This window comes from Amphiura filiformis, chromosome 16 (assembly GCF_039555335.1).
Source record: "Amphiura filiformis chromosome 16, Afil_fr2py, whole genome shotgun sequence".
Classification (NCBI taxonomy): domain Eukaryota; kingdom Metazoa; phylum Echinodermata; class Ophiuroidea; order Amphilepidida; family Amphiuridae; genus Amphiura; species Amphiura filiformis.
In genome coordinates this window covers 56788796-56810592 of record NC_092643.1, presented here as the reverse complement: position 1 = coordinate 56810592, position 21797 = coordinate 56788796, and the positions used below count along the sequence as shown (strand labels likewise).

The 21797-nt window shown below is 39.0% G+C and overlaps 1 long non-coding RNA gene across 1 annotated transcript; it reads left to right on the top strand.

Annotated features, from left to right (window-relative positions):
- Positions 1 to 14998: 14998 nt before the first annotated feature.
- Positions 14999 to 20957, top strand: LOC140136247 (uncharacterized). Its single transcript, XR_011856631.1, has 4 exons — positions 14999 to 15377; positions 17354 to 17437; positions 18596 to 18763; positions 20229 to 20957. It is a non-coding gene; the product is annotated as an uncharacterized lncRNA (long non-coding RNA).
- Positions 20958 to 21797: the final 840 nt, after the last annotated feature.

Here is a 21797-nt window from a genome sequence, read left to right as displayed (position 1 = left end):
AGGCCATTCAGGGCCTGTAGTTGCTGGCAGTGTCACCATACCTACAGGCCATTCAGGGCCTGAAGGGTCTGGCAGTGTCACCTTCCAGCAAGGTACTGTACCTGTCAAGAATCAAAGATACCGTGTGACTACTGGCCGTGCCTTGGGAATAGTACAGCTCTGTTTGGGCACCATATCCATTTCATGTGGAATCATCGCAATAGCATCAGGATCAACGCCCAACTACTTTTACACCAGGGCATCACCTATATGGGGTGGATGTGTAAGTACAACAGGTGCACATTAACCCACTGAGCACTACCTGCCGATCTAACATTGCCTCTGATTGATCAATTGAAAATTTTGACCTTTTATATTGAAGATATGGATTTTTTTCCCCAAAAAGGCCTATTTTCTTTTGGTGTTTTGGGGGAAAGATTAATATCTTCAATACGGAAGGTCAAAACTTTCAATTGATCGTTGGCTTTTCTTTCCAGCTACATACACTGTAAGTACATATCATTAGATTTCTTAAGTTTTTTTCAAGGACTGTTAAATATCAAAAATATCAATTTTTAATCATTTGCCATAAAATGTGTATTATAGCGCGAATTTAAAAAAAAAATCAAAATTATTTGATATCAGAAGGACATGCCATTTTGGATTTTAGTTTGAAAAAAAAAAACAAGTGAATATTTGGTACTCACTACAATATTTCGTCCTACTCATTGGAGGACTTCATCATATCAGGTATGACTGATATGATCATCTGATCCACTTTCCCAGGAAACAAGTTTGAGTGGTTTCGGAGTTGCTTAGTCTCTTTTGCAGACTTCAAAAGTGGATCAGATGATCATATCAGTCATACCTGATGAAGTCCTCCGATGAGTAGGACGAAATATTGTAGTGAGTACCAAATATTCACTTGGTTTTTGTCAAACTAAAATCCAAAATGTCTATTTACTGAACAAACCTGATGAATCTATTAAACGGAGAAGGACATGCTTCGTGTTTTGAATGCAATTCGACATGTCTGATGTGCTCTCATGTCCCACAAAAAATACTGTCCAAAAGTTCATACCCCAGCCTTTAACACGGTTTGGGAATCAAAGCTCTTCATATATAGTTGCATTGTAGCACATAGTCCATGTATTGTTGAATTAAGGTCATAATGTATGATCTTATAATATGAAATTGTTCATTTTGATGTTTTGGCATATGTGTAACGGTTACACATGTCTTAACTTACACCTAATAGAATCAGAATCTTTATTGACATTCACCACACATTGGGTATAATTAAAATGCAATCAGCCAAATTGTTTATGCTTGTGCAATTTTGACATGAAGTCCCCCTTAGAACTTTATTTTGAATGGCCCAACTAGCCAGCAGGGGTTTCTTTCACTATACTTTGTTATAGCTTAAAATGGCCAAAAACCCTTCCCAGCAGTTATTACTAATATCAAGGTTGCTTGATTTAAATCACAATGATTTAAAGCGCAATTTGAATCAACTTTTCATTTTTTGCCATTTTTAAGAAATGCAAGTTAATTTCTTATCCAAATGCATTACACCCGGGGCATTACAATTAGTAATCAGTAGTTTGTGTTTGTTTAAACAGTAGCTTGGTGATATCTTTGCTTCACAAGCTTGCAAGACTAAACAAAACACATTAAAGGTGCATAACAGGTGTCCCCCTAACTAAAAATGTAGATTTTTGAAAATAATATTAAGTTAATGTTAACAAATATAAATAAGGGAAGCGTCTATGTGCCATCCGACAATGTCCGACTTGATAACATGGCGAGATAAATTATCTTGACATGTCAACTTATTATCAATATTATGTCGACTTGTTATCAATATTATGTTGACATGGTCAGATACATTATCACGCCAAGTCGACATGTTAAATTTTCACACCAAATCAATTCGGTAAAAAATTAATGTAACCATGACCAGATGAATTACCATGGCAAGACGACTTAGTAAAAATGGATGTTAACATGGCAAGATAAATTATCACGCCAAGTTGACCTGCCAAAAATATATGTCAACATGGCAAGATAAATTATCATGCCAAATCGACTTGTAAAAATTGTATGTCGACATGGCGAGATAAAGTAGTCAACTTAGCAAAAAATGGTATAGAATAGGCCCCTATGCATACATTTTGATTGGAAGTTTAGTATATCAATGGCCCCTTTTTCTAAAAAATCTTCCTTCCTAGGTTAAAGGCTTTCTGTAAAGAAAAAAATGATCACCCAATTTTTGTGAAATAAATGGAAAAATGATTAAGTTACATATAATATGTTTTTCATTGTTTTAATTCTTATTTTCAGATTTATACCACTGCTGGTATCTTTGGCTTTGTGTCTCCATCCAGGAGAACATGTGCAGTAAGTACACTGCTCACAAAAGATTACATGACTTGTATATGACATGTATTTTGAAGCCCCATTATCTTCAAAGTAGATATAATAGTTTCAAAGTAGATATATTAGTTTCATGAAAATTGAATTTTGATGATTTTCTGAATGAGCAAATCACTGAATAGACCAATAATTTTTATTCAGCAAAACACATTTTGAGCGCCAAATTGCTGAGGTCTGAGTTGTCTTACCAATGAAAAGTACAGGAAGACCCACCCAGAAACAGTGTTAGTGGTAAAACTCTCTAAACATAATGGAATCCCAACAATAATGGCAGCCTCCAGTGGTCTACCTTGAATAAATAAATTCAAATTTATTAACATGGTGCACACAACTGGTCATGGTCATATTTCCATTTTGGTCAAATTCTGGTCAATTATAACTATCATAAGAAATCAGGTATCAACTAAATTGATCAAAAGGGCATTGGCTCTTAGTTATGCTAAAACCTTCACTATTTTACGTGCTCAAGTCCTACACAGATCATTGAGCATGAAAAGAGTATCTTGCATGGCTATTTGACTATTTTGCATGACTATCGGTATCAACCTCACCTGGATACCCGAACTGTTATGAGTCCCAGGATGCTTTCAGTTCAGGCCATGTCTAGCGCACATCCTTGCCGCACTGCTTAGGTATGGTTCTGGGTGACGGGTCCAGAAACCCCCAACGCTGTAAACATCTTGCTACGAAAACGACAAACAAGTCTCGAAAGGACAGATTTAAACGGAGACGACCAACGCACGCCCATCGACTACGTGAAACGGATATGAGTATACTGGAGGTGAACATCAGAGGCCTCAGATCAAACTTAGGTTAGCTTTCCAATTTGTGCAATGAGCTTAAGCCTGCTATTGTCGTTGTTGTGGAAACATTCTTGGACTCCTCAGTAAAGGATGGAGCTGACTGCATTACCATCCCTGGCTACTCAATATTGCCGTAGGGATAGACCCAATACAACAGGAGGAGGAGGAGGGATTGCTGTCTACTGCCTGGAAGGTATCGCAATTTTCCACGACAAGGACCTGGACCCTACATACCTGGAACTGATATGGTTCTCAGTAGCTCTTAGATCTCGGAAGCTACTGGTTGCTGCAGTGTACAGACCACCGGATAGCAACAGTGACATGATCAGCTACTTGGATACCAACACCTTGTCTAAACTTACCGAGTTCAGCGCCCAATCTATGGTCTTACTTGGTGACTTCAACGTCCACCACATAGAATGGCTTGGTAGTCGCAAGACAGATGCAGCTGGCCGACGCACATTGGAGATGTCCAACTCTCTTCGGCTGAAACAAATTGTTACTGAGCCAACTAGGAAGGACCAAATCCTAGATCTGGTTCGCCGACCTGTCTTCAACCGCTACAACTTTTGCAAGACTAGGTACATCAGACCACAATCCTGTCTTAGTTAAGTTGAAGGTGCCCATCTACGGAGATAAACTTTACAAACGGAAGGTTTGGCGCTATGACAAAGCTGACTATCAAAAGGGCATGAGATGTTTACTTTCTTCTGCAAACTGGACTCAAGTCTTCCAAACCGACGACTCTGAACAAGCTTGCAGTAACTTTACTGACATCATAAGCGATGCAATGAATATATACATTCCGAGTAAGTTTGTCACCAAAAAAAAACTGGTGACAAAGTTTGGTTTGATGACAGCTGCAAGAGAGCTGCAAATAGGAAGCGTTGCCTGTTCACTAAGGAAAACAAGGACAAGTTTGCAAAAGCCAGAAGAGAATACAATCAGATAGAGAAACAAGCCAGAAGGAAGTACAACAACAAGCTGAGGGAAGAGCTTTCAGATGGAAGCCTGAGCAGCAAAAAGTGGTGGAACACAGTTAACATTCTGTCTGGAAGAAAAGCTAAGGCAGACATATCTGTAATAAAAGATCAAAACCTCTATACCACGGCAAAGGAGAAGGCTGAAATACTAGGACAGACTTTTGCTAAGAAATGCCAACTTGAGAATGCAGAATAACCTGCTGCAGAAGTAAAGGGGATACCACCAAATTCTAAGGACTCCATAGTTTTCAAGGCCAAGGACATCAGGAGGCTCTTGCAAAAATTAGAACCTGTTAAATCTATAGGACCTGATGAGATCCCCAACAGAATCCTGAAAGAGTGCAGTGCTGAATTAGCAAGACCTCTCAGCCACCTATTTGAGCAGTGCTTCGCAAAGGGAGTGTTTCCCAGCCAGTGGAAGTGTGCTTCAGTCATCCCGGTCCATAAGAGGGACTCAAAGTCAAATCCATCCATGTACCGCCCCATCTCTCTTCTTAGCAACATCAGCAAGGTTATGGAGGCAGTGGTACAAAAGCAGCTTCAGAAGTACCTGTTGCAGCACCATCTCATTTCAGACAGGCAGTTTGGCTTTAGACCCCATATAGCACTAGCTGACATCTTAACCATCCTCTCTCAGCAATGGTCCAACACTCTAGACAGAGGTCATGAAGTGCGTCTAATTGCCCTGGACATCAAAGGAGCATTTGACAAGGTATGGCACAAAGCACTTTGCTCCAAGCTGAAAGGCAAAGGAGTTTCTGGCAAGCTTCTGACCTGGATTGAGAGCTATCTATCCAACCGGTCCATCAAAGTGGTTCTATCTGGCCAATCTTCAAACAGTACGTCCATCAATGCCTCTGTACCACAAGGCTCAATCATGGGCCCGCTGCTATTCACTATCTTTATTGATGATCTGGGAGATGAATGAGAGAACACCCTGTATCTGTATGCAGATGACTCCATCCTATTCTGCGAGATCAGATCAAGTTATGACAGTATGGCTGCAACAGCGAACCTTAACCGGGACCTGGAGAGAATGAGGATCTGGGCACCTTCGAGCCCTCCAAGTGTAAAGCCCTGACTATCTTAAGAAAGAGGAATCCAACTAGACTTGACCTTTATTTTGGAAACACCAAACTGGCAGAGATGGATGAGCTGGAAATCCTGGGTGTTACTATTGATAAGAAACTCATCTGGGCTAAGCACATTTCAAACACTGCTGCCAGAGCTGGACATAAGCTTGGAGCACTAAGGAGGGTAGCAAACAAACTTGATGTAAAAGGAAGAAAGAGCCACGGTTTACAAGGCCCAGGTTCGTAGTGTTATGGAGTATGCCTCACTATGCTGGATGAGTGCCTCAACCACCACCCCTGAAGCTCCTTGACTCCACAGAGCAAAGCATTGAGGATTATTGGTGTAGACGAGCAGCAGGCAAGAATGGATCTTAACACCCCCCCCTTTACATCACAGACGAGAGGTGGCTGCTGCATCTGTGCTACAGCTACAAGATGCACACCAGCTTGTGCCCGCCAGACTTGAAAGCATTGCTGCCCAAGCCTTACGTGATCATCAGACGAGCCACTCGCACCAGTCTCTCAATGCCAAGTCACGCACTGACTGAGCCAGTCTCAAGAACCTTGTCAACCGGCAGAACTTTCGTCCATGTTGCAGTCCATGTTTGGAATAGAATCCCGGACTGTGTAGTTGGAGAGGTCACTGATTATGGGGCTCAATCCTTCAAGAGCCGCGTACATCAACATCTTTTTGGATTATGATTTAGCAGAGGGTTTCACTCTGCTGTGAACCATTGATTAGCCCATAAAGATTACTAATATACAGCCTGTCTCAAAAAACGTTGTGCAAGTGAAAATCGCCCTCTCTGGCAATTAGAAAATACCGTTGTGACATGATATTTACATCAACGTCAATTGCACAGTCTTAGCTCTCAAATACCGTTTGTTCCGTTCAATTTGCTCTTTTTAATCTCGAGATATGTTTAGTTAACGACGAAAGGGTAAAATCACAATTGTGCCACTTCTACTAGCGAATTATGGCTGTACATGTAAATCAATGATAGCTGATGTTGATGCGTCTAAGACGCATCAACACCAACGCGCGTGCATTATTTTGTCTAATTTCATTAATTTGTCAAATTTCATGAACTTGTTAAAGTTCATTAACCTATAAGTGTGCAATATTTGTTTGTCTTTTAACATGTCTTGAATGACAAAGAGAACAGTAGGCCTATTTACCATGGCAAAATCATTGACATGCACATGTATTTAATTTTACAGCAGAATGTGAAATATTCATTTATCGTTTAATTTGTCGTAAGTGGAAAAAGAGAATCATTATACATATATCATGATAAAACACTAAAAACAATTTTGTATTGTTGTGTAATTGATGCATTCTTTTGATTTCATGAAGGAACTCTTGATTTGATCATTGATTTACATGTACAGACCTATTCCATAGTAAAAGTGGCACAATTGTGATTTTACCCTTTCGTTGTTAAGTAAGCATATCTCGAGATTAACACAAGCAAATTGAACAGACTAAACGGCATTAGAGAGCTAAGACTATGCCCTTGACGTTGATTTAAGCATTATGTTACAACGGTATTTTCTAATTGCCAACGAGGGCGCTTTTCACTTGCACAATTGTTTTTGAGACAGGCTGTAGTGTCCTGTTGCCTATATAAGTGCTTGACATGGTCATTCCTATTGGGCTATTGTTCACCTTGCATTTTATATATAAAAAAAAAAAAAAAAAATTGGTATGGACTAATATCACATTAGTGTACTCAGGAGGAATATATAACCTGTCTTATGTATATCTTTTAATATAGGCCTATATTTTAAAATAAGTTTAATAGATTTTAATACAAGTTTAATAATAGAAGTGGCCAGCACCGCAAGTGACCAATGCACCCCCACCCCCATCTACACCTACGGTACAATAGTTATTTATGTGAATTTTGTGTTTTCTTTTATTGATATAGATAGTTGGCTTCATGAGAATGTCCATAGCATCAGCTTTTGTTGCCCCAATCGTAATCATACAACAGGGATTTAATTTAGGCTTAGGAGCTATACATAACCCATTGGTAAGTAGCCTATATACATGGAGTATGTAGGATTGATAAATTAAAATAAAATTAATATTAAACTGCTCACTTACTATTTATGATGGCTACAGACAGTATCACGTCTCACCCGAGACGAATTATCAGGCTGAATGGTCTGGTGCTGGAATATTGATCTTTTTTAATGGCTGCGTGGTAGGCCCTGGACAAGTTGTATAAGACATAGTCCCCTCCTTGTTTGAGAGTACTCTCTCTGGACATGGCACATCGTCCACAACAGGTCAGTAAATATATTTGTACAGACGAAAACGAACCAATACGTCACGTGGAAATGTAAATGCACCATCAAGCCATGATCAAGCGCCACACCACTCCACGCCATACATAAATTCTCCCAGTCACATTTCCCCAATATGAAATTTTTTTTAAAGTAAAATTTTAATTTTATTTCTTTTAAAGTTTGGCAGAGGCGGGGTTCGAACTCACGGCGCGCCGTTTTGGCTATCACGTATACCATACATGACATGTATGACCAGCGCCTTAGACCGCTCGACCACGAAGGACTTGATAGTATCATCGTGAAAATTTAAACATATAATATTAATAAATCGCAACTTCATTACTACATCATATTTTGGAAGTTTATCTGCTTAAAACATTAATGTGTATTAGGCCTATAATAAAGCTACCATTATTTATATTGTTGAATTCTCAAGCGCATAGAAACAATTAATACGAGGGTCCTATGAATAGGCCTACATACACAATACATAAAATCGATTTTGATATCGGCCACGTGCTCCGCTGTGCATGTGGTTTCCTGCAGTGGCGGAAGTTGTATTACGAAGTGCATCCGAACTCCATTTTGAAGCAAATGCCAGGGCTACGACACTCAGCTCATTTGCATGGCATAATTACCCGTCTCCTCCGCAGCCAATTTGGTTTCGCTCCATCGAAATCAAGCTGGCCACGGAGGAGATTACCCTCCTTTGTGTTTGTTCATTTGTGTATGGAGAGCCATTATTGGAGTCTATAATGACTTAGGCTACGCTCTCAGCTAGAGTCCGACGCTGCTTTGTACTAGAAATATCTTTCCTGTGAAATCGCTATAGAGCCAACCGGGAACACGTATTCGTTTTGAAAATATAGCATTAAAATTAGTATCACCCTTGTGGCCCCCGTGCAGTGGAAAACCTTAATTCTTTCATTAAAAAAAATGAAAATAAAAAACAACACGGATCTACCTGTGCACCTATCAAATGGGCACAGCAATTTGTCTCAAATATGAGTGAATTTTAAGAAACATACGGGATATGATGAACATTGACCTGACGCCATGATAGCAGGATCTATTAGTCGTTTTATATACAATGTATATACCGTATTGTCATAATACCAATATTTGTCATAATATATAATGAATAATATTTAGCAACGTAAACGTGCAGTTCATATGCACAAACGAATACTGATCTTTATGATATTCAGGTTTTGTACATCACATATAACATGTCACATAGGAGGTCATACGTGTTGACCTTCATCTATTGTATTTGTTCAACTGTGTATGGAGAGGATTAACGCCATTAAAACTCCATCAGTATTAGGGCGCAGTTCAGTGAACTCACCGGATTGCTATTCCAAGTACTTTGATAATACAGATAATATGTATTAATGGGTCGAGGCGATTGCATTGAATAACCTAATAAATTATTCATAACAGTTACGTAATCAATCGATAGTGCGGACACTTTTCATTTGCAAACCACCAAAGTTCGTGATCTTTTAGCGTTGAAAAGAAACCACGTGAATAGAGTGCCCTCTCAAGAATAGGTTCTCTGTGCAAATGCTTTTGATAAGGCATTGGATTGTTCCAGTTTGCATCCTAAATCCACATTAGACCCCTAATTTTACTTACGAAATCAAAAGATTAGGTTATCATAACAACAAAACGGTAATCTTTTGTCGGGTCTAATGTGATAATTACATTAAAAAAATACAGTTTTTACAGAATTAATTTTCACTTAATTCCAAAAAAAATGGCGTATATAAGATTGAAATAAATTCTCTACCTTCTATTCTAGATCAATTGTGATGCAAGTTGTTATCAAAAATTGTTGTGATAGATGTACAGTTAATATTCATATATTCCATTACCTATCTGATGGTACCGTTTTTACACAGAAAATATTTATTTGAAAAACCTGCCACTCGGCTTTTTCCGGAAAGGTCACAGGGTCGCCGTGACCTGCGCAATAATTACAATTAAAATTTTTCTTATTCTAACAGCAAGCGTTTCTAGAATGTATTATGGCGAAATGTGGTGTAATCAAGCGCTAGTTTATAACATCAAGCACCAAATAAACTGAATTTATAATCCGTCGCTGAACGACGAGCGATTGGTATGAAAAAAAAGGTAGTTCGCTTTTCCCAATGCAACAAAAGTGAGTCCTATCCAGGGCTGTCAACTGTTCAATTTGTACCATGATTATTTGAGCCACGGCGCTCGAGAATGTGAAAAGCGGTGGGGGTAGGAGCAACAAATTATTCATGACGATGCGTGAGATTTTACTCATTTTCCAGCTTTTTGCATGAGCTTTACTACCTTGGCGTGAGATTATACTACCTTGGCGTGAGACCGTGAGAAAGTGACCCAATGCGTGAGACTCACGGCCAATGCGTGAGAGTTGACAGCCCTGGTCCTATCTCATTGGCTAAAAAAACAATTGCTACCACGCAGTGATGTATTCAGCTATAGGGATGTCTTTCCCATTCCATTTATCAGAGTCATAATCTTATTAAGTACGAGGATAACCGGGGAGGATAATTGAAGCTTGTTTAGCTTGCACTCTCTCACTATGTCTATAGAATTGACAGCCACAGACCACACATAGTTACATTCATATAATACATACATGAGCTTATGATTTGAAAAAAAAAAACCGCCACTTGAGATAAGGTCATCGGAGGTCAAAGTCAAAGGTGGGTGGAATCCTTGATATGAGGGGAATATATGTGCGAAACAAAATTGAGGTCAACCGAGGTCAAAGGCCATCTAGGGGCTAAATTTGAACTTTGCCCTATTGGGCTTAAACTTGGGGTGGAATCCTTCGTATGAGGGGAGCATGAAAAAATTACAATGAGGTCATCCGAGGTCAAAGGTCATCTCAAGGTCAAAGGTCATGGATTTCCAATTTTGTCCTATCGGGCTCAAACTTGGTGGGTGGAATCCTTGATATGATGGGAATATATGTGTGAAACAAAATTGAGGTCATCCGAGGTCAAAGGTCATCTGGGATCACAATTTCAAACTTCGCCCAATTTGGCTAGAAGTATTCTCCATATCACGGGAGCATGAACAAAATCAAACCAAGGTCACTCGAGGTCAAAGGTCGTATGAGGTCTACAGTATGCCCAATTGGGCTTCAACATGGTACATGTAAAAAGAATCATTGATATGTCAGGAACATGTCAGGAAGGGGAAAAGGGTCATCAGGGTCAAGCAGTATCTCTATCATGCAACTGGTGCCCTATAGCTACAGTGCCATTATAGCTACAGGTGCACTAGTAATTAGAAAAACAAAAGCATTCGCAGCGTTAGACCATTTCTGGTATTTATTCCTAGCTATAGAAGACTACATGTATGGTGATAGTGGTGCATATTCTTTTGATAATGTCAATATCTCAAATCCTTGAATATATCCCATTATTTTTGGTCTATGAAAAAACCTATTGTTGGACTTGCAGTTGAATATTGATTCGTGTTGAAAGAATCTGGTAATCTCTTGTCTGTACTTTGATCTTCCAGTCTGTAAAGAGGGTAGTGAGCATGCAGAGATTGTAAAAATGAGTCATTTCAGCGGATGATGGCAACGCCGCATTCCGTTTCGCAGTGGGCAAGATACGTATCTTTGTATGTGGTGTACGCCATGCGTGGCTGTTGAAGAACTAATGGATTCGCCCTACTATAAATACAATTTTTGACAAAGAGATATATTGTGTTTAAGATCCTTGTCCTCTTACAATTTTAATAAATGAATTCAAGTTATATTTTTCTCTCCTTCTAATTTACTTCTGCAGAGTTATGGTAACTATTTCCAGATATTTGCTATAATTGCTGCATTTGCGGAGTTAATCATATCAATAATATCTGCTGCATATTGCTGCCAAGGTGCTACTTACTGTGAATGTTGCTGGCCTTGCTGTAATAGCTGTTGTTGTGTTGCTGCAAATTCTGATATGGCAGTAAGTAAATGTTGCTGGGGGTGCTGTGATTGCTGTTGCTGTGTTGCTGCAGATTCTGATATGGCAGTAAGTGAATCTAACCATAATAACTATTCTAAATATTAAAGTTTGAAGAAAAGGTTAGTAATGGACTGGTATGGGCTATTCAAGTTGAAATCCATACATCTCATTATGGAAAAGCGCAAGAAACAATCGCTATACTAAAAGTTACAGAGATTGACCCAAATTGTTGGCAAATTTCACAACTTTTGGCTACAGTGAGGCAAACTTGCACTATTTTCTGAAAAAAGAATTGTGAAAATTGTGAAAAATGACCCATACCTAATTTGACCTAGAAAAAGGGTTCATACCAAACGGCCGAAAATGCAACCCATCTTTAATTTACGTGGCACATCACATCCCCGTAGTCATTTGTACCAAGTACCGGGCTGCCAGTTTTATATCATATCAACTACAACGTTCTTCTGAAAACTTTCAAAATCATATGTAGGCCTATCTGACATTATCAATCCTTATGATAAACTAGAAACGTTGCGGTTTTCAACGCAAGGCGTCGACTGGGATGCCTCCACCATGGGGTGATTTAAATTTATTATAACAGTTATTAAATCCTTGGATACCACCAATACATGAGGGTACCCATAATGCAGCATTGACCCAAGTTTGGTTGCATTAGGAATTAAACTGTTCATACTTTGACCTCAAGATGACCGTGGGTGACCTTAGATGACCCCAAAATGACCTTCCAAAAGTTAACACTAAATGTAGACTGTACCCACCAAGTTTCATGCCCATATGACAGATTTTACTAATTTGACCTCAGATGACCTTCAAAAAATTTGGCTCTAAATGTTGACTGTACCCACCAAGTTTCATGCCCATAGGATTTGAACTGTTCATATGAGACCAAATTTACAAAAATTTGGCCCCGTATGTTGACTGTACCCACCAAGTTCCATGCCCATACGACAGTTTTTACTAATTTGACCTCAGATGACCTTCAAAAAATTTGGCTCTAAATGTTGACTGTACCACCAAGTTTCATGCCCATGATTTGAACTGTTCATATGAGACCAAATTTACAAGTTGACCTCAAATGACCTTTGACCTCAGTATGTGACCTTCAAACCCACCCAATCCTGAAATGACCCACCTATCCTGAAAATCTGAAGTCAATCTGCCCATCCATGCCCGAGATACAGCATCCGGACGGAAGTACGGAAGGAAGTACGGAAGCACTGACATTGCAAAAACAGTATTGCCTCGCGGTGGAGGCATAAAAATAGTCGCTCTGATCCACAATCTCCTTCAACCTAGGTTTCCACACAAAAAAACACAGTGGTAGTACATGTTGAGCCTCCTCCATCAAAGCTCCCAAACTTGGAATTTGGTGCTTGATAACATCAACAAACCCCAATCTACAAGACTCTTAAAAAGCCATTTATTGAATATTACATTTGCTTAGTTTCTATCTCTATTCATCTGTGTAAGCTTGTGTAGATTTTAAGTTATAGGTTTAAGACCTTTGTAGTAAGATACATCATAATAATTATTGTAGCCAAACAGCCCAGGCAAGATAACCAAAGGCAAGGGACCAGTCCCCCTGTCACTGTTAATGGGTTCTTAATCTTTATCCATTTATTTCTCACCAGGTCCAACATGGAAACCCAGTTAACCAACCACATACAACTTCTGTTACTCAACCCAATGTGCTGTATACCAATCAACGGAACATGGCATATCCGAATCAACTACCTACATCACATGAAAATCAAACACATACGTCGTATGGAAATGAGCCAAATATGTCATATGGAATTGGAAACCCACCAAATGTACCGTATGGAAATCTGCCACCAACGTATGAAAACCAAGGATTTACACAGGGGAATCCACCACCAACATATGAAAATTAAGAATATACACAAGAGAAACAATAAATAAACATGAACATTAGTCACTGACATAGTGTGCATGGGATTGATCTTTATCATACCACCAGGGCTACGACAGTGACAAATTTGCATAGCAAAATGACCCATCTCCTCCGCAGCCAATTTGGTTTCACTCCATCGAAATCAAGCTGGCCACGGAAGAGACTACCCTCCTTTGTGTTTGTTCATTTGTGTATGGAGAGCCATTCTTGGAGTCTATAATGACTTAGGCTACGCTCTCAGCTAGAGTCCGACGCGGAACAGTCATCTAATTTTGTAATGTTTTTCCTATTTCAGGAGAGCATTAAATAACTCTTCTGGAGCCTTCATGGAGAGCTGTTTAGAGCATACAATATAATGTAACGGCAGAAAATGGTTAACTGAGGAGAGCTAAAAATCACTCTCCTATGAGAGAGCAACTACTCTCGCTCTCCTCAAAAGGCAGTCCCTGCTATTTTGCAACAATTAAAATGTTTAAAAACATAAGGGGCTGTGTAATAATTATGAGCCCTTGGGGAGGATAAAATTGGGGGGGGGCAAGAAATTTTTGGCGAGCCGAAAGGGGGGGCAAGCGATTTTTGGCACACATTCATGGGGCGCCTTTTAAAAAAAACGCTCTAAAAAGGCTTAGGAAAACAGTACGGAAACGCTTTAATATGCAAATTTTCCTGCTCGCTAAGCCGCAACATATATCTAGACCATTTAAAGTTTGAAAATTGGGATCCCAAAAATTTGGCATGTGTAAAGGGGGGAGCAAGATTTTTTGGCAGGCCGAGAGGGGGGCAAGCGTTTTTTGGCGGGGCGTTCGGGGGCTCATAATTATTGCACAGCCCCTAATTATGTCAATATTAAGAATGACTTAGTGGTATGATATATTCGTTATTTATAGGTTCAGTGTCCATATAGTACGGGAAATTATCGCACACCCAGTGTTATACTCTGGCGTAGCGTGGGTCATCACATGGGGGGGTACCAACCATGATGGGGGGGGCGCACAGGCAGTTTTTCGGCAATTTTCCTATGAGATTTTTTTAAATTTCAGATCAATGGGGGGTGGCACGTGCATGACGTTACACCACTGGATACTGGGTTTAGCCTTATTGGATTCACCCAATATGACACTTCGTGCACAATAATTTCCCACACCATAACTCCGCTTCACCTAATAACTAATAATACCTGTATAATTTAATTAAAACCAGGGAAGTGGTTTGCTTTTACGTAGACTAAAGCGCATATTAAGCGCATGTCAATATGTTGCGATTTGTGCTACAGGATATAAGCAACTTGTGATCCAATATCATCGATATTAAATACAATCAGATGTCTAACGTGCGTACTGAAGAATAGTACGAGTGCGTAACCGCATTTTCGAATAAAGTTCCAAAATTATGATAATGAGTTCCACAAATTATGATAATCAGTCAATATCTGTTAATGCGCATGCGCAACATGTACAATATGCCGTACATTGTACATGCAATTTGATGAAATCTTATGACGTCATTTTTTTTTCTTTTTTTTAAAAAATTAATGGCGACCAATTTTCACCGCTTACATTGAAATTTCCGGGTTTTCATCCAAAATAACTCAACATCAGCTGATGTTTATGACTTGGTACTTTGTCACCCGTGAACATTTGCGGACTTTTACCACTTGGATTATATTGGGCACACGCAGCTCTTCGATTTTAATTGATTTTGGACAAGAAACTCCGTCTCCAAATCGGTGTACATTTTACACGCAATTTTCGCATTGGGCAGTGCACTGCAATGCAGTGTGAGTTGAGCTGAGAGGTTGTACTGCAATGTCTGCAATGGCAGCAACCGTGTCATGGATAATGTAGTCTGTAGTTCTCTGACCGGGATCTCTGATTGATTTCATCAGCTACTTCTCCTGTCACTGACGGGTAAGTAAGTTTAGCCCGGATTTTAGCTCATATTTGGACAGGAAATCTACTGTTACTGACGGTCATATGACATGATTTTTAAACCGTATACCCATCATTCAATCATGCCCACATGCCCATGCCATGCATGCATGATTGCATGGTTACATTTTTCACTTGCATTCTTGTCAATGCTCATTGCTGAGACTAGTAAACCAACAGGTCAATGTCATACTCATAGTCGTTGATAGCAGTAGTTATGCATAGACTCTGGAGTTTAACATTTGTGACATTCTATTAAATCACCGACGACACACCGAGTAAATGTTCGCGCCCATTCGCCATGCCATGCCCATGGGTTTGAATTTGATCTTATTTATAGAAAAATTATTTAATAGAGGCCGTCAGCGTGACGTCATCATATGCCGCCATCTTGTGGGTACACGCTGCGATGGTCGTTCGATCTCCATGCGTAAACAGCAAAATCACGGCGTTGTTGCGTGATAACAGCTGCGTGGCAAGCTGCGCCCCTGCGGCGTGCCGCGTAGTGTCCGGCGCGATGAACACACAGATCATTTGTACCACAAGATGGCGAAAGGCTGACGGCGTGGCCTCTATTTGTGTACATCGTGGAACATTCAACTACGATTGTTACTCACAACTAATCATGAAATAATACACGAGTGTACAGTGCTACTCTACGCGAGTACGCGTCCATATTAGCGAGGTTATACTATGATCAGCTCTTAATAGGCGGAATTATTCGGTTTTTGTTACTGCGCGAGTCAATAAAGTTCCAACTTACGCACACGTAAATTCACAAAAGCACGCGTCTTCATGCAAGACGCAAAGCGCAGATCGCGTAACTGCTGCGCCCAGCTGTGTGTACGCCGTTCTATATCAATCCACGATGTTATGAGTCCCCGATCAGAGTATATCTGTGTACAACACTCCCTATATGGCTGGCTGCCTAATCCCTTTTTGTACTGTACATGCTGTATGTCAGTCCGATCAATCACTGCACTCATCTGACACTGACACTGTCCGAAATTTAATTCTAAAAAACATGTAGCTAGTCCAAATGTTTTTCAGACTAGTGCAGTATTTTATTAAAATTCTGAAAATCATGTCACCAGCCCAAATCTGAATAGCACAGATTTAGATCAATATGCAGCTAGTCTGAATATGAAAAGTGTATACTGCACAAGATGGCAACCATTGGCATTGCTCTAGTCTGAATCTTAAAAAAACCCACTGCGCTGGTCTGGATATGAAAACCCCGGGGGTACTCAGTACAAATGACCATACGGGGACGTGCCGCAAATATGGGTAGCATTTTCAGCCTTTTGGTATATCAATGACCCCTATTTCAAAGCCTATTTTGGTATATGAATAGGTCCTTTTTCAAAATTTTCTCAATTTTTTTCGGAAAATAGCCCAATTTTCCCCTAATCTAGCCAAAATTTTCCCAAAATTTTGGGAAAATTTGTAAAAACTAAGGCAATTTGGGTTAAATTCGGCCGAAAATTTTGACTTTTGGTATATCAATGGGTCCAAATTTCTTGAAAAATTGGTATATTTATGGGTCCACTTTCAAATTCTCAGCGGCAGTCCCTACCAAACCAAACTTGAGTACCCCCCCGGGTGAAAAACACTGTGCTGGTCTAAATATGGGAAATATTTGGACTAGCTATGGACTATGCAGTGTTTTCAAATTCGGACTAGTAAGTCCTGTGGTTCTCAGTGTCGGGCTACAACGCTATATGGTTTCAGTTTCGGACTGGCGCTGTATTTTTCAGATTCGGACTAGCGCAGTGTTTTTCAGATTCCGACTAGAGCAACACGAACGCCACTGATTTGAACTCCTTACTATAGGGCCTGTGGGCTATTTTGTTGACAGGGCCCTTATCCTTAAATCCGCTGCAATATGCTAAAAAAATAATAATTAATAACCACAATAACACACTCGTGTTTCACTTTTTTATTTCACAAACTAGGTCGTGACGGTGACGGTAACCTGGATTATGATTAAGGAGAATGAACGAACAATAGTACACCATGGATGGAATATAATTAACCTGGTATGTAGGCCTACACTACAGTAAATTTGATTTAAAGCCATAAATGTACATTGTAAGTACCTACATCAAATTTTAATTTTATTATTCTTAACACAAAATGTGGAAATAGTATTAGAAATAACTGTCAGAAATGGGGTCTGTCCATTTTAAGCCGAAATAACAAGATAAAGTTAAAGAAACCCTGCTGGCTATTTTGGCTGTCACCTACAACATGGAGTTCTATGGGGAATTAAATGTCTGATTAGTTTGAATATCGTACGAACATTATGTCAAAATTACATTTTGATCTGACCAACACAGTGTAAACATTACAAATATGCATTTTTACAAATTTCATAAAATTTTACAAATATGGCTTCAAATAAAAATGCAAACAAAATTGTATAGTAGTATATACACATTAGGCCTAAAAAATTGTTTGATTGGGGTAACATAAAAAAAAAATTAGGGTAGGTCAGTTGGCAATTAAAAAAAAAATTTACTCACACAATTTAAACTGTAGGCCCTATTTAATTGCATGATAAAGGCCTTGGAACTTTTTTTTTTTTTTAATTTAATTTTTTTTTTAATTTTTAAAAAACTTTTGCAAAAAAATAAGAAAAAAAGTCTAGGGTCGGGCTTATTATTAGGGTCGGTCGGGTTACGCAAATCAAACAATTTTTTTAGGTCTTGCATGAATCAAAATATATATGTACATTTATGGACTACACTTTCCATATAAAACATTTTTAGCTTCAAAATGTATCACTGATTCTGATTCACTGTCTTATTAGTAGGGACAGATACAAATGTACATGGCGAGTTAAAAAAAGGTGAGTTAGGAAAAAGCGAGGTACCCCCTACAAGGCTACAAAGTTTCAAAGTGACCACCTGCTGAGATTGTAGCAAGTCCCAGTGGTGAGTTAGGTTCTTATGCCAAGTCCAACTTAGTGTTGGGGCATGCACTTTCCTGGAGTGGACAGTCGGTAGCTTGAAAGTTGCAAATTTGACTTAGTCTGCGACTTTGCGGATACAAAATTTCGAAGGTTGGATTTTTAAAATATACATAAAAACAATCTATATTCATGCACCGAAGTGTATCACTTGTACATGTACAAAATGTATACACTAATAAATTTTAAACAAATATTTGAACATTTTTCTTCCTTCTTTTTCAAGGCAATGGAGATTGATCAATTTGGCGTAACTCACCAAGGACTTGAATTGCTATGGCGTCATTCGCCGGTGGGACTTGGTTACTTTGGCGTAACTTGCCAGTGGGACTTGATTGCTTTAATTGGCCTAACTAAACTTGCAGACTGTGACTTGATGGACAGCTCCATGGGGGTATGTAACAAATTGTGTATCTTTGTGGGCTGTAACTCGCTTTTTCACTAACTTGCCTTTTCTTAACTTGCCAAAAATATATTCCCCTTGTTGGTAGATGAGCTGTGCAAAACAACAACAATTCTGCAATTTTGAGTGTGCAGGTAACTGATGATTTAAAAAAAGGCAGGTTTACAACTTTACAAGGCGAGTTTAATCATGACCCACACAAATATTTACTCTACCCCCTCACAAATATTTACGTCAGTGTGCGAAATAAAGAAAATACGGAGGTTATCCCAACGATAACTAAAGAATAAATTCTGTTTGTCCTCAAAACATTTTGGTTGTCCCCAAAATGTGTCATATCTTTAATGTGGTAAATCTGTAGCCACAAATTGCTAAACCTGAGGCCTGATTTCAAGCACTGCCACCATTGGGTAACTCAGTGAAATGGTTAATTAAAAATATTCAGAACTGCCACCATTGGGTAATTGAGTGAAATGGTTAATTAAAAATATTCAAGAGTGGACATGCTAAACAAGTGGACATCACACCATATTATTATACTATGTTCTAGCAGTGGTAAGATCTCGCTTAAGGGAACTGGGATGAACGTTTTGAGCGTTTCGACAGCATTTTTTGTGGGACATGAGAGCACATCAGACCTATCGAATTGCATTCTTAATACGAAGAATGTTTTTCTGATATCAAATAATTTTCATTTGATGAAATTCACGATATAATACAAATTTTATGACAAATTATTAAAATTTGATATTTTTCACATTTTGGAGATATAACAGTCCTCGAAGTAAATTTTTATAAATTTAATGATATAGTCTTAAAGTGTATGTAGCTGGGAGTCTTCAATACAAAAGGTCAAAATTTTCAATTGATCATCGGCTTTTCATCCCACCTACATACACTTTAGGTAGAAATCATCAGATTTATAAAGTTTACTTCGAGAAGTACTGTGAAATATCAAAAATATCAATTTTTAATGATTTGCCATAAAATGCGTATTACATTGCGAATTTCAAAAAATCAAAATTATTTGATCTATCAGAAGGCCATTCTTCGTATTCAGAATGCAATTCGATATGTCTGATGTGCTCTAATGTCCCACAATAATACTGTCCAAACGTTCATACCCCTTCCCTTAAGGATACAAATTACAATCAATTTACATGAAGTCAAAAGTCAAAATTCATGTCAAGTTTATCATGATTTTGGAGGTAAAATATAGTGGTTGTCCCCAGTCCCCAGTACATAGCTCAATATGGTTGTCCCCACTCCCCAGTAATTCTTGGACAAGAGGACAGACAAGAGGATAAGTGTTTATTTCGAACACTGATTGACATCCAGAGGCTTGCCTATGTGATAAAGCTAAAGCTCTTTAACCAAAATTACGTGTACATACATGTACTGTTGGAACTGCAACAATCACAATTTTGTCTCTGTCTTCAATTATTTTATTTTACAGATGAAAACAAGAACTTGCACTGGAAGTCTAGAAGGACCGTGGAGATAGGAGTACCGATCTGTATACAATTTTATACATCAAACCTATCAGACACAGAAGGGGTCATCCAATTTGAAATGACAGCCACCAACAGGACAGTTTTATGCACATTCGTACTTCCCTGTACTACATGTATAAAGCACACATCCTGGAAAGAACTCCAGGACTGTGTAAAGACATAGAATGGTGATGGTCTCCAATCTTTGGCAGTCACACAAGCAAATCCATCTAAATTCAAGGCTACTGTTCTTCTTGAAAAACTGCCCTTAAATTAGTCATGCATGCCACCATGATGCCACATGCTTGCTGCCACCACTAGTGGAAACTTGATAATGGGACTGAGTATTTTGGAGGACAACAAACCATGAACTCAGGGGTAGCAATAAACCAGTGCTTGGAGGTCCAGGACCGCCATTGTTAAAGCCATATTATAACATTTGCTGAGGAGGACTCCTCAATATTTTTCAAAATTCTGTTTTGTACACAATAATATCCAGCAAAAATCACGACTCTAGGTGCTGTAGTTTTAATTATTACAATGGAATGTGTCCCCAGAACAGTGGCATAGATTTCTTTGTGACATGGGGGGATGAGGTTGGAAAAATTGTCTTGATAGTGAATCCAACACATTTTGGCGACAAAAGAAGTTTATGGTACAAATGCGCTCGAATTTTTTTTTTTTTTGGTTTAAGGGGGTGGGGATTGTGTGGGGGGGGGAGGGTTGAGTTAGCAAACCAACTCATTTTTGGGGTTCATTACACCACACTGGGCTATACTTAACTAATACTATACTTTTATAGTGCGCCTTTTCCATTAGCTTCAAAGCGAAATGTCAAAAGAATACCAGAAATGATCAAATACAGAAAAAAAAGGCAACATTATCAGCTACATGTCATGGAAAAAGATATATCTTGACCATGGTTTTGAATGATTCCAGGGACATAGGCGTAGATCCTGGGGATATATCCCCCCAATATTTTGTTGGGGGTGGTCCATACAATCATCCCCCAATGTTGATGCCTGTATGTGGGTTTCTGACCAAATTAACCTAATATTTGACCATTTTAGCCCCCAAAGCCCAATTTTTTTGTGATATGCGTGAATTTATTCCACTTATGCACTATTTCATCGATTTTACCTTCAAAATGGCAACATTTTTTCGCACGCATTTGTGCCATATACTGGTTCTGTTGCCAAAAGTGCCGGATTCTCTATATTTCAAGAATTTTTTTCCAACCCATCCCCCCAATGTCAAAAAGAAATCTACGCCACTGCCAGAGGAGCAGCATTCCTGTTATGAACCGGTAAGATATTCCACAAACGTGGATCTGCCACTGGTAAAATAGCAATGTGGTGGTACAGGTGTGCCAAAATATTCCTGTATCCAGTCAGAATCATTATCATACATGTATCAGTAATCTTGGTAATGAGGTTTTAATTTGATGGGGGAAATGAAACAATTAAAAAGATACATGCTTCTTGTGTGTGTTTCATTGCAAATCGCCTAATTAATGATTGTAGATACTGAAT